The following is a 12067-nucleotide window of genomic DNA, read 5'->3' as shown; positions in this document are numbered from 1 at the left end:
AAAATTATCAGTGAGAAGTTAAAAAAGTGCAAGAAACTAATGCTAACAAGTCTCCTAAACTATTACTACAGCAAATATATTTAATCATTCAGATGCCATACTTTTTTACCTCTTGCACGGAACTATATGCAATACTGTTAAGTCAAGGACACATTCTGTGTATTTTTTCTCTAATACCTAGAAAGATTAATTGGAAGGATAAGTTGCTGTTAGTATAGGCTTCTGCTCTTTCTCTTAAAATTGGCATACCCATGGCAGCAATTCACTTGCTGAAGAGAACAGCTTATTTAACATTTCCTTCATGGATTTATTTTCCTCATGAATATATCTAATACTTTTTTTTTTTGTAAAGCTCATGTAATTTTTCAGCATTCCCAATTTCCCATAAAAAGAGGCTCCAAAGCTTAATTCAGTGAGCTGACAGCTGTGCTTTTCTATGCGAACCTGCTACCTGCAAGATTCGCTCTTAACTGGTGTTAGAAGAGACAGTGGAAATCATTCTCTTTTCTTTCTCTCCATGTTGCCTATTCACCAAAAACTATTCTTGTTTGCAGAAGAGCTGTCTATCAGTCTGAGCACTGCATGAGGTCATCCTCCATTGTAAAATTAATGGGAAGAAGGTTCTAGGGAAAACACCTGGCTATCTGCAATGTTAACTGCAGAGAGGTGCTATAGCCAGTGACTGAGTTATGTGGTGACCAGGGGACTTCGAAGGAGGTAGAGAGCTGGATAAGTGTTTCTTGGAAGAAAGTTAGTTTTGAACTGCAAAGACACAGGATATGTGAAGAGAAACTAAATAGAGGAACTGTATCAGTAAGATGGAACCAGACTGATCAGAAAGTAATTTAACAACCAGATATGACAAATGAAAGCATTTATTTTAAATACTTCAAGAACCTGAAAATACCAGATCCAGTACATTATGTAAATTGAGAAGAGCATTTAATCTGTGGTATGTTTTTCTTTGCACCAGCCTGCTAATCTGAAATGTATTGCCATTAGCAGGTGTGTTGTCGTGAAACTTCTGAGTCTTCTGGCTGTGATCAAAGGTGGAGTAGGCTGCAAATGGTGATTAATGAAGATACTGTACTGACTCTTTTTTTTTCTTCAGTGAGCTAAAGCTGAGAATTTGTTTTTAATCCTTTACAAAGACAAAATCAAGAAGCAGCTAAACCAGGCAACAAATAAGCAGACACTTCTTTGTGTGCATGCGATACAGCAAATAGGATAAAAGCTATTTCTGGGTTCAGTGGTGTTTGTTGTTTAACACCTATATATTCTCTAATGGCAGTGGCTGCTGCTCGGTTAATATACTTGACTGGTTTGGTTCGCTGGCTTGTGGCTTTGCTTTGCGGAAGCATTCAAAAGCTCACTGATGAAAGGAGTACATCAGAGCGAAGCTGAAGATGGGGTGGATGTTTTGAAGCTAACTCAAAACCTCCTAGTTGTAGGAGGGTGGTTAAAGTCTCCAATTTTCTAAAGTTACTTTCTGGTTTGACGTGTGGGTACTTAGTACTTAAAATCCCTTACAGTGCTTTGTGCCATTCAGTGGCTATGCCCAATACAGAAACCACTGCTGTGAGGAAAGGTCAGTGCCTCATGTCCAGAGCCATCAAGAAGATGATGGTTAGCTGCAGAGGTTTTGGGGAACTATTGATATTCCCTTCTGCTGTGATTCCCTCAGAGCTGCAGCAGGTCAGGGCTATCCCGGGAATAGAAAGGGACAAGGGATATGTGGTGATGGCTGGAGACTGCCAGGTTATGGGAGAACTGCAAAGCTGTGCTTGCCCCAGGCTGTGAAATAGCTTCTGGTGTCTCCACTGCTGATGAACACCACTAACTTTTCTCTTCGGAGCCTTGTTTCAGTCAGCGCTGGGGGTCAAGGACCTCACTTGATAATAACCTTAGGTAAACAGGAATTCCTTTCCTGTAGCAGCTATGTTTTGGCAGAGCAATCATTTGCTTGAGAAGAGACCGCTGCTGAGGGAATAGCATCTCCTCTTTTTTATCCTTTACTGTAATGTCCATGTGAAAGATGTGATCCAAATGTTGGTTTTGGAGAAAAACTCTGGCTAAAATCCTGACCCCACTGAAGTCAATGGCAGCATTCCTACATATTTCAGAGGGGCCAGAGACTTGTCCTCTATCCTTCTGTTCCCAGCTTCTTCATCCTGGAGAAAATGTTTGTTCAAACCAACAAATGTGATACATTCATGATCATAAAGGGGGAAAACATAAAATAAACAAATGAACAACAATAACAAAAAAAACACACAAAAAAATGAAAGCAATGTTAAGAAAGATTGCAATGGCATGAGAATGCCTGACAATGTGAGGGGTGGGGGCTTTTCTCAGGAATAGGGCCAGCTGGCTTCCAGACACAGTCTATTGGGCAAGCTGAGCTAATAGTGTGGTGAAAAATGCAGAGAAATAGCAAAGAGAAATGTCCAAAGCTTGGGGGTATTAGAAAATGCAATAATAAACTCAACTTTAGGAGGAAATATGCTGGCAGTGTTTTTTTCCCCTCTTCCCTTTTTTATCTTCTTTGATTTTTCCAGCTGGCTCATCTAGCTGAAATTTGAACTGTGTCTGACTTCAAGTTCCTTTCAGGATATTGTGGAATATTTTACATAGCAGTCTGTCTGTCTGACAAAGCAAGATTGTGAAATCTGTAAACCACAATGTCCTTACCGCCACAATGAAAACATAAATGATAACACTGCCCCATTACCCCATTAATGGTTGCAGTACAACTCCCACTTGTGGTCTCCATGACTTGGGAGAAAACTATATATGCTGGCTGAATATTTTAGCAGATATAATAGCAGACTAATGTTGGGAATTTTGGGGGGAAGGGAGCATGGTATGAAAACAAACATGATCAATGGCTAAAAAATGCAGTGTGCTAACAAACATTAATAAGTGCTTACTAGGATGGACTTGAATCAAACCTTTAACTCCAGCAGATCATGAAGTATGGTGGGAGTTTGGAGTCCAACCCCAGATCTGCCATCTCGTCAACCTCTCTTTGCAAGGGATTGAACCAAACCCACAAAGCTCAAGGTCTGTCTATTAAGAGGCCTGTTGGACACAGAGAACGAAAAAAAATGTAGCCTGCATGGAAAAAAACTCCTTTGTTTGGAAGCATGTAAAGACAAAGACGGTTGAGGAAATATATTGCAGAGGTGTTTTATTGCCTTTTCAGATAATTTCTGTTGAGTTTATTTTATGAGCTTTGGCCACGTTTTTACATTACTAGTGAATAAAGCTCTCATTGTTCAACGGGAGTCATCTGGTGACTCATGAATTTCTTCAAATGCTGCTTAAAAAAACCTTCATGTGATATTGCGAATGCTACTATATAGAGCTACAGGCCTACAGAAAATGAACCGCTGTTGAGCTTGATCAGTTACTGGACTGGGGAGGCTCAGACAATTCAAGATTGATGGCCACAAGGAAGAAGCAAGAGTATGGCATCATCTCTGCTCCTCATGGTAAATAAATCTCCTTGATTTTGTGTCACAAATGCTGATTCTGTGCTTCCAGCTCAGGACTCATTCTGGTTCTATGAGTTGAATTTAAAGTGCATTTAAGTTATTTTTTAATGAATGTTTGCTCTCTCCCTCTTTCAGGGAACACAAGCGTGGACACGCCTTACATAAAACTTGCTGATAACAGGGAAGTCAAAGGATGTTTGGCTGGGCAAACAACTGCTTTACATGATTTGCCTAATTTTCTAGGTCATTCTGTATGAAGTGAGTCTTTTAAACCCAGCTTCTCTAACAGCTTCACAGTTGTGTGTTCAGGAGGCTCCTGGGTATTCCGTCTGTCTGCAGCCCAAGCAGCATGATGCTTTCGAGGAAAAGTGCCCTTCCTGTCTGGGTGAGTGACTACAGTCCAAAGTGCAGCTGTTGTTATTTTCAAAAAGTTGATGCGAGGGCAGAAGTGCACCAAGCCACTTTATAAACCAGCTGTGGCTTAACTTCCACTGAAACATTTTCATTGTACTGTTCAACTTGTGTATTAGTAAAATGTTAAAAGGGTGATGTCTCACTCCTCCCCAGAGGAGTATCTGGTAATCTTGTAGATCAGCTTTTGCCTTATTAAACCAAAACCATGTCTATTGCTCACTTTTTCTTCCTCTAGCTTGCTGTTTCATTATGTAGTATGTTATGGGCAATTCAGAAATACAGTACATTGTTCCCTGGTAAAAACTGCTTCAGGTAAGTAGAACTTAGATCCAAGTCAATGTTTACTAAAAGAGGTTGGTAAAGATTTTTTTTTTTTCAACTTGTGAAGAATATCTTTACACACACTATTGACATGGGAAATGTACCCTGCCAGGGTCAGTCTGGGGAGCAAAGAAAGGAAAAGTTTCTGGAAATCTGAACCCACGTTTAGAAATGAGAGTTTGAGACTGGGATTTTATACCCATACATATACAGGGGGGACAAATCGCATTGGCTGCTGTGATAGACTCTCCCAAGGGAGGTTGCCCCTTACTTTGTTCCCTACTACTACGTATCTTGCCTTAGCCTTAAGTGGGGTCTGGATGGAGCAAATCCCACAAAGCATATTGGGGAATTTGAGAGCTGCAACCTCCTGCAGGGTGCTCTCACATTAAAACGTTTCCCACAACATCCTTTGTCTGTGAGATTTTGCTGCATTTCCTATTTGCATTCTACAGTTCTTGCTGCTGTGTGGTGCTTTCACGCAGATGGTTATTGCGCGCCTGGAAGCACAAGGGAGGAACCAGAGAGACGAGCTTATACTACACCAGAGAAAAAAAATGCATCTTCAGTGGCAGCAGGGCCTTTAGGAAAGATCAACACTGAAGATCTTTTCCCTTTTCTGCATAACATTGATATATTAGGGAGAAATAGGGAGGGCAGACAATATCAGTATAATCCCCTTCTTGACTCTGAAATAGAGAATCAGGAGACATCTGTAAGTGGTCCCTCCTGGAGCTGGATAAGGTGATGTGTGCATTGACCATAAAGGTCTAAATAGCTGATCAAAATGTGGTTACAGACACTCAGGATGACCAGATTTTCAGGGGTGCTAAGAACTAATAAACGCCTCTGAAGCCAATGGGATTTGTGTGACCGGGTTGCCTTTGCAAATTAAGCATTATAAAACTGAGCCATGTTTTAATACAGCTTTAAAAATACATTAAAATGAACACCTCGCAACCCCAAGTACTGAGCAATTTTACATGCAACGCATTAAGAAAAGATAAAAATGAACCTAATGCACCATAACTTATAATATTTAGTGAAAATATTGATATTTCTGTCCTAAACACTGTGCCTCTAATAAGGACACAAAACTATGAGCAATTTACATCCAAATCAATGCATTGACAAAACAGCAAATCTTCAAATTACCAAACAATTCAAAGTTAGTGTATTTCTCCATGTAACCTTTCCTATTACTTGCAGAAAACAAAGTCCTACTTACTCATGTGAATGCAACAGCTGACCAGTCAATAGTTAAATATCCTTGTAAGTCTGCCGATGCTCTATTACAAGATGTCTGATTGATAATCCTACAAAGCTTCCTCAGTTTAAAAGGGCAATCCTCGATCAAATCTTTCTCAGGTTAATGCCTGAATGTCAACTTCTGTCAGTGCCTGCATGCTGTTTGCAGCCATGTATCCCCTAAAATGAGGCCCTGGGAGCACCTCCATACCCCGTTCTTGTACCCCTTGGCTCCAACACAACCCTGCATCATTGCAAGTTCCTAAAATGGGCATGGGCATACCTCTTTTACTGCCATGTTACACCCCTAGCGCTGCAGACAAGCATTTCTTCCCTCTTCAGAGAACCTGTGACCTGGAGCCTGGAGCTCTACTATCAACTGTGGCAAGCAAAGGCTACATGCTCTCTCCTTGGCCTTTCCAGAAAGCAGTAAGGGTGCACCAAGAAGGAAGTCCACTTTGCTCTACCACATCTGGCAAATGGTTGAATGGTAAACTGTCACACGAAGGAACTATGTTTGTGCATCCACTTCTTCTTACATAATTGCTACTGAATGAATCAGTCAGTTGCCCCTGTGAGTGATTTTGAATATTCAGTATGAGTTGAGTTGACACAACTAGCAGTGAAACAGATGCTTTGTTTTTCCTTCCCCTTCTGCAGGAACAGTTCCAAGCCACCATTGCCTTACTGTGAAACATGTGCCCGACCACAGGACTGGGTCAGTAAGGTCAGTGAATAACTCCTCTGGACACAGTCCTAGCAAGATCCATTTTTCACGGGACATGGGTAGGAAAGGATCTGAAATCTTATCCTTCTGACTGTGGGTTTTGAAGGAAAGGTAAGCTGTTTGTGGTTCTCAGAACTACCTTTTTAAGATATGAAAACTGAGTTTTCCCATACAATTTAACATTTCCTCTGCTTTCAATCACAGGAAACATCAGGTGGCAGTGACTTTTCATTACTGATCGTCTGAGCTACATTTTTCATTAATGTAACTCCTGGCCCCCAGCCCCAATTCCTGGAGAGGAAACAACAGACATCAATTAATTCTGTAGAGAGTACAGGGGATTACATAATGGTAACATGGGAAAACCAAACCAAACCTTTATCCAGCTATAATCCTGCCACAGTTCAGCTAAAGATTTCATCATTCTGACTAATAGGATTAACACACACACCAAGGGGCTCCAATTGTCTAGTATCACTGCCTTATTCATTTAAGTGCTGGCCAGTTTCAGAGCCAGGGGAGATCCCTGAAAGGGTACCAGTACCAAGCAACACATACTTTCTATTTTTGAGGAATGAATCTGAAGAAATCTTACTAGGACATTTGTTGTTAAAGGGGTAAAGTTATTCAGTATGGAAGTCAAGGTCATGGGAATAATTTCCTGTAGGTCCTGTAGATAATTTGCATGCTTGGCAGCGTTCCCCTCTTTAGTTCCAGTTTGTGATTTTTTTATTCTCCTCAGTTAAATTCTCCTTAGTTAAAGCTTCTGCTTGACTTCATGCAACCTCAAGTGCCAGTCCACTCTTTTTTTACTAGCTAAGTAAATACTAGAACTTTGCTTCATGAAGTGATAACGTTGGTGTGCAGCAATGTCCGACAGAGCTCTGAAAGCCAGGAGCCACAGAGGCCTCTATGCCAGAGCCCACCCAACCAACCCCAGCACAAGAGCAGGGCAGGCCCAGAGATCATAGGCAGGCTCCAACAAGTGTCTGGATCACCAGACAAGCTCATGTTGATGAGACATGAGGTCCAAGGTCAAGCTAGCAAGTCAATCAACAGGTCAGATCCAGTGAATGCCAGTCAGGTCCAGACAGACAAGGGAGGCCCAAGGTCAACCTGTGAAGTCAGTCCCTCGGTCAGGGCCTGCCAGGCAGGGACACAGTTGTGGCTGAGCTGGAGCACACTCATTTCACAAGGCTCATACGTAAACTCCAACTCAGTGAATGCTCAGCACTGAGCTAAAATATCCTATGGAAGAGGGTATGGGTAGAGGCCCAGATTAGTTTTCTCAAGGCTGTTAAGATCTGGTGTCTCACTTGTTCCATTCTACTCTCTCCAACACCACAGCAATTCATTGGTAACTCATAGATAACACCTGTGGAAAGAAATCATCCCAGTGAATGTTCCTGATTAATTTTCAATATATAAAAATTTACATAAAAATTCACTTTGTCAACAGAATGATCTCTTTCTTGTTATGATTGAGACCAATGAAGTGCAATGACCGTGTATGTGAGGGTCTCTGTTAGGGATTCATTGGTTTTCTTTGTCAAAAGATGTTCCTTTAGTGAATACATATTAGAGATATATGAATTGTAGACTTTAAAATCCTGGAAACTAATATCCAGTACTATTTGAAAACTGAATGTTGTATTTCCTCTACATTTGTGTATCCACGTTATACCATGACACTGATTGAGGGTCATGAGTTAAGCTGTTGCTGTGCTATCCACAATGACAACATGGGCTGAAGTGATGCCACTTGCCACAGACACCTTACGTAGGGACCAGTGCTTATGTCTTTAGTCTTATGGAGCAGGCAGAAGGGTACCACTACTCTGATTTCTCTGAGACACTCAGCAGTGTATGGTACTACAAAGCAAATAAAAAAAAAAAACAAAACACGCAAGAGACAGAAAATTGCTCTAATTTAACTTGGACATGTACAGTCTCTTCAAAGAGGAGATTTAGTCTATTAGATTCATCTGTAGTTTTGTTCCAGCCACTCAGCTGTAAGGGGGTTAAGCTGGAGGCAAACAGTGATTCAATTTTATGACCAGACTGAAAATACAAATAAATCTATCGCTCCTGTGTGCTAACTGTAATGCATGCTCAAGTGCAGAATGCTTTAATTGGATATAATAGCTCCGAGTCTGGACTTATATACATGCACATCAAATCACTCCTTTTAAACCATAAAGTGCTATTCAAATAATTATTTTATTAGTGTCTTCATCTTCCTGTATGGAAATGTGGAGCATATGACAAGCCCATCAAATGCCTACAGCCATCACCCTGATAGTGTTATTAAATAAGAAAAAGAAAAGGCATTATATTTTTGATGTACTGGCTGAGAACACTCAGGAGGCTGAACTGGAGACTGCTGTTGTATTTGTCATCCTGGTGACTGCCTAATGGGAAACATAGAAGACCAGCAAAGTGTGGGAAAAATGACACATTGTTGAGGACTGAAGTCTGAGCACTGGGGCTAAGAAATTACAAGCAGTGACTAACACTAAATATTTGACAACAGTGCAGAAAAACAGCTTATTTCTTCCAGGGAACAGGCTGATGACTATGAACAAAGTTCCAAGTTTCTTTGAGTGATTAGAAACTGGTAGCGTTGTGGGTGCCACATCCTAAAAGTCCTGGAGAAGAATATGGGCAATGCAGCTGCCAGCTAGTTCATGGAGAGCAGCTGCAGGAGGGAAAAAAAAAAGAAAAAAAAAGCCTCTCCTCTCCTTGCCCTTTCAGACCTTTCAGATGGATGAAAACTTTCATGAAAGACCCCCTGTGAAGGAGGATTGGGCTTCAGCATAAAGAATTGGGTTGCAGTTTCCAAGCAGATATGTGCAGAGGAAACAGTAAGGAAACTCTGATCCCTGAATGGAAAAACTCCCAAATTTCCTGAATATCCCACTCAAAGGAAATGTTGCTTCTCTTCCCTGTGAGAAGTGCTCAGGGTAATGTAGAGCAGTGGAGAGTGAGGATGTCTGTTCTCATAGACCAGGAGCTGGTGCCTCGATCTTCTGGTTTAAAATTGCTGCGGAATGGGCTTTTCTGAGTGAGAGAGTCTCCTGTTCAAAAGGTGGAGAGAAAGAAAGGGAAAAGGAGCTGCAAACAGGAGCTGAAAAAGGGCAATCACATGTGAAAGAACATCATTGAAAGGGCATGGCAAATGCTTGAGCTGGGTTGCTCATTTATTTAGTAATTTTGTTGTCAAGACGCTAGGATGAGGAGAGTCTTGATTAGTTTTGTTGCTTCCTAATATCAGTAAGCAGTGCTTTACAACAAACAAAGTACAGGGAAATACCCTTCTTGCTATGGAAACTGTGTGGAGATTTACATCAGTTTAAGGAGCCCTGCCTCTGCAAGTTCTTTGATTTCCAAACAGAAATAACAGTGTTTTTTTTTTTTTTTTTTTTTTTTTTTTGTTTTTTAATAGGAATGTTCCTGATACACAACACACTTCTTCAGAAGTCTTTACTTCCCCAGGATTTCAGAGTAGCCTGCTGGGTGCTCAGTGGCAACACACAGGTAGCTGGGACTGTGACGAAGCAGCTGGCTTCGCTTTTGAAATATGCATAGCCTTTGTGCATTTGACTTAATTTTGGTTGTGAACAATCAAAATTCAGGAGAGTTATGAGAGGGATCCTATTTTCCTTTTCTCAGGAGAACCCACAGGAGTAAGACAGAGGAATATGGGTGTCTGTGTGAGAGAGAAGCTATTCCTCTCCTGGTACCATCTAATTCTGCCCCAAGTTTGCAGAGATCTGTTGTGTGCCTCCTCAATGACTGTTTTTGGGATGCATAAGCCAGAGACAAGGAAACAGAAGGGTTCAGATAAATGACTTTACTGAGCAAGCACTCAGGCATGGAGGAGATTTGGATGGCTGGACTGTGAAGCAGAACTGACCAGGAGCACCAGCTCCATCACAGATCCCATCAGGTACACCCATGCTCGCAGGTACACACTGTAACTTGGCTTTGGGAAGTGGTTGGTGAAAGAGATTGATTCATTCTTAATTTGCCTTTCCTCTGTTTAATAGCCCATATAACATGTAGTTTAAAGATATACACAAGCTAATTAGGAAAGATATATTCCGGATGGGAGTCGCAGCTGCACGATGTGAAATTCCTGCAATCAGTGAAAAAAAACCATAAGGGGCTTGTTTACACACTTCAGGCATCCAACTTTAGCTACGCTGCTGTGAATGGCTGAACTTGTGATATTCCATTCTTCCTTCACAGTAAATATTTCTGCAAGAACTTGTAATGCTGCTTGTAATACCTGTCATTAGGATGCTCTTGAAGTCTGGTTTGTGTGCTCAAAATCTTGACCATTGTTTCCAACAGGAGCTGTTGTTTGAATACAACATCGTTACAGATCCCCTGCAAAATTTGTTTCTTACCCTTAATATTTTCTCCCAGTGATATTGCTGGTATGATTTCTGGAGCTACTTCAGGTTCCATAGGTTTTCTCACCCTTAGATGAGGAATAATTTATTTTCCACTGCATCAAATCTTTCATTGTTTTGGTGCAAGCTCCCCTCTTCCCTTACAATACTTAAATGATTTCAAGTTTAAGATCTTTTGCTGTTTACCTCTATGGCATTCATTATCAGCAATTTATCATCTTACTGCATTTTTTCATATTTAATATTTCATATTTAAATGCACAATCAATGCATATAACAGTAACAAATCTAAAAAATGTTCATATAGCATATATTCCTTATAATGTACTATGTTGTGTTTGTGTGTGCAATACTATACATAGTATACATATGACATGCATATACTGCACAGTATATACTATACTGTATATACAGTATATGCTGTACTGTATATATATAGCATACTATAGTATATGTATATACTGTAGTATGCTATATATATAGTATATACTATAAGTATACTATAGTATATGTATATATACTATAGAATACTATATATATAGTATATACTATACTGTATATACTATACATATACTATATACTATATACAGTATAGTATATACTGTGCAGTTGACTGTATTTGGTGCAGTATACAGGATTTTCTCTCCAGGTGGAATCAAACCAGTGATGAAGGTTTAATGAATTACCTTAAAACAATATTTTCAACTTAATTTTTCCTTTTTCATGGCTGCATTTTTGAAATTGAGATACTATAAAGCTATGAAAAAGTCTTCATCATGAAAGATGATCTTTTTCAAGATACTGGATCCTAAGTGGTATGTACTTTTTGATGGCTAGATGGCTTATATATCTATTAGCAACCTTAGATTCAGTCTGCCCATTTGGTGCGAGCAGGAGATTATTTTCCCTTGCCTGATGTCAATGTGAAATGTAGAACACTCCAGAAAATTCTAGAAAACCTGTGAAGAAAATGTATAATAGCTTTAAGACTCATGAACCTTAAATGGTTTGGAAAACCTTTAGATAAACTTTGAGGAAGACAGGCTTACTCATTACAAATATTGACTAGCTAAAGGACAAGACTTAGCAAATAAGATGATAAAGTCAATTGAACTCTTCTTATTGTGTGCAGATTAAGTGCTGCTTTCCTACTTTAAAGAAGGTTCCTGCTGTCTTCTGCAATACTGAGAGAGGAGTTTAGTTTACAGCAGAGACAGTAATTTTCACACTATCACAGAAAAGCAAATTTTGGTGGGACAGAAATTAAGACCAAAGGATAGGATAAATATCCACAGACAGACCAGAAGCTGGCCTGGAAGTCTGAAGGACCACATCAGATATCTTTTCTTGATTTGTCATGCTTATCATCAAGTAATTCCAACTGTGAGGACAGAGACTCCACCAAGGCTGGTACAAAACTGAGCTCTGAAACAGAAAGTAGA

The 12067-nt window shown here is 40.1% G+C and overlaps 1 long non-coding RNA gene across 4 annotated transcripts; it reads left to right on the top strand.

Moving 5' to 3' along the window:
• The first annotated feature begins 2242 nt into the window (after positions 1–2242).
• On the top strand, positions 2243–11011 carry LOC125183013 (uncharacterized). 4 transcript variants are annotated; one of them, XR_010825826.1, is made up of 5 exons: positions 2243–3494; positions 3633–3882; positions 6141–6471; positions 9653–9744; positions 9880–11011. It is a non-coding gene; the product is annotated as an uncharacterized lncRNA (long non-coding RNA). The 4 variants fall into 4 exon arrangements; XR_010825827.1 differs by having other exon boundaries at positions 3633–6318; positions 6412–6471; XR_010825829.1 differs by having other exon boundaries at positions 3633–6318.
• Positions 11012–12067: the final 1056 nt, after the last annotated feature.

The sequence above is a fragment of the Anser cygnoides genome, chromosome 1 (genome assembly GCF_040182565.1).
Source record: "Anser cygnoides isolate HZ-2024a breed goose chromosome 1, Taihu_goose_T2T_genome, whole genome shotgun sequence".
Lineage (NCBI taxonomy): Eukaryota > Metazoa > Chordata > Aves > Anseriformes > Anatidae > Anser > Anser cygnoides.
Note: the sequence above shows the minus strand (reverse complement) of the source record. Positions and strands in the feature narration are given on the sequence as shown.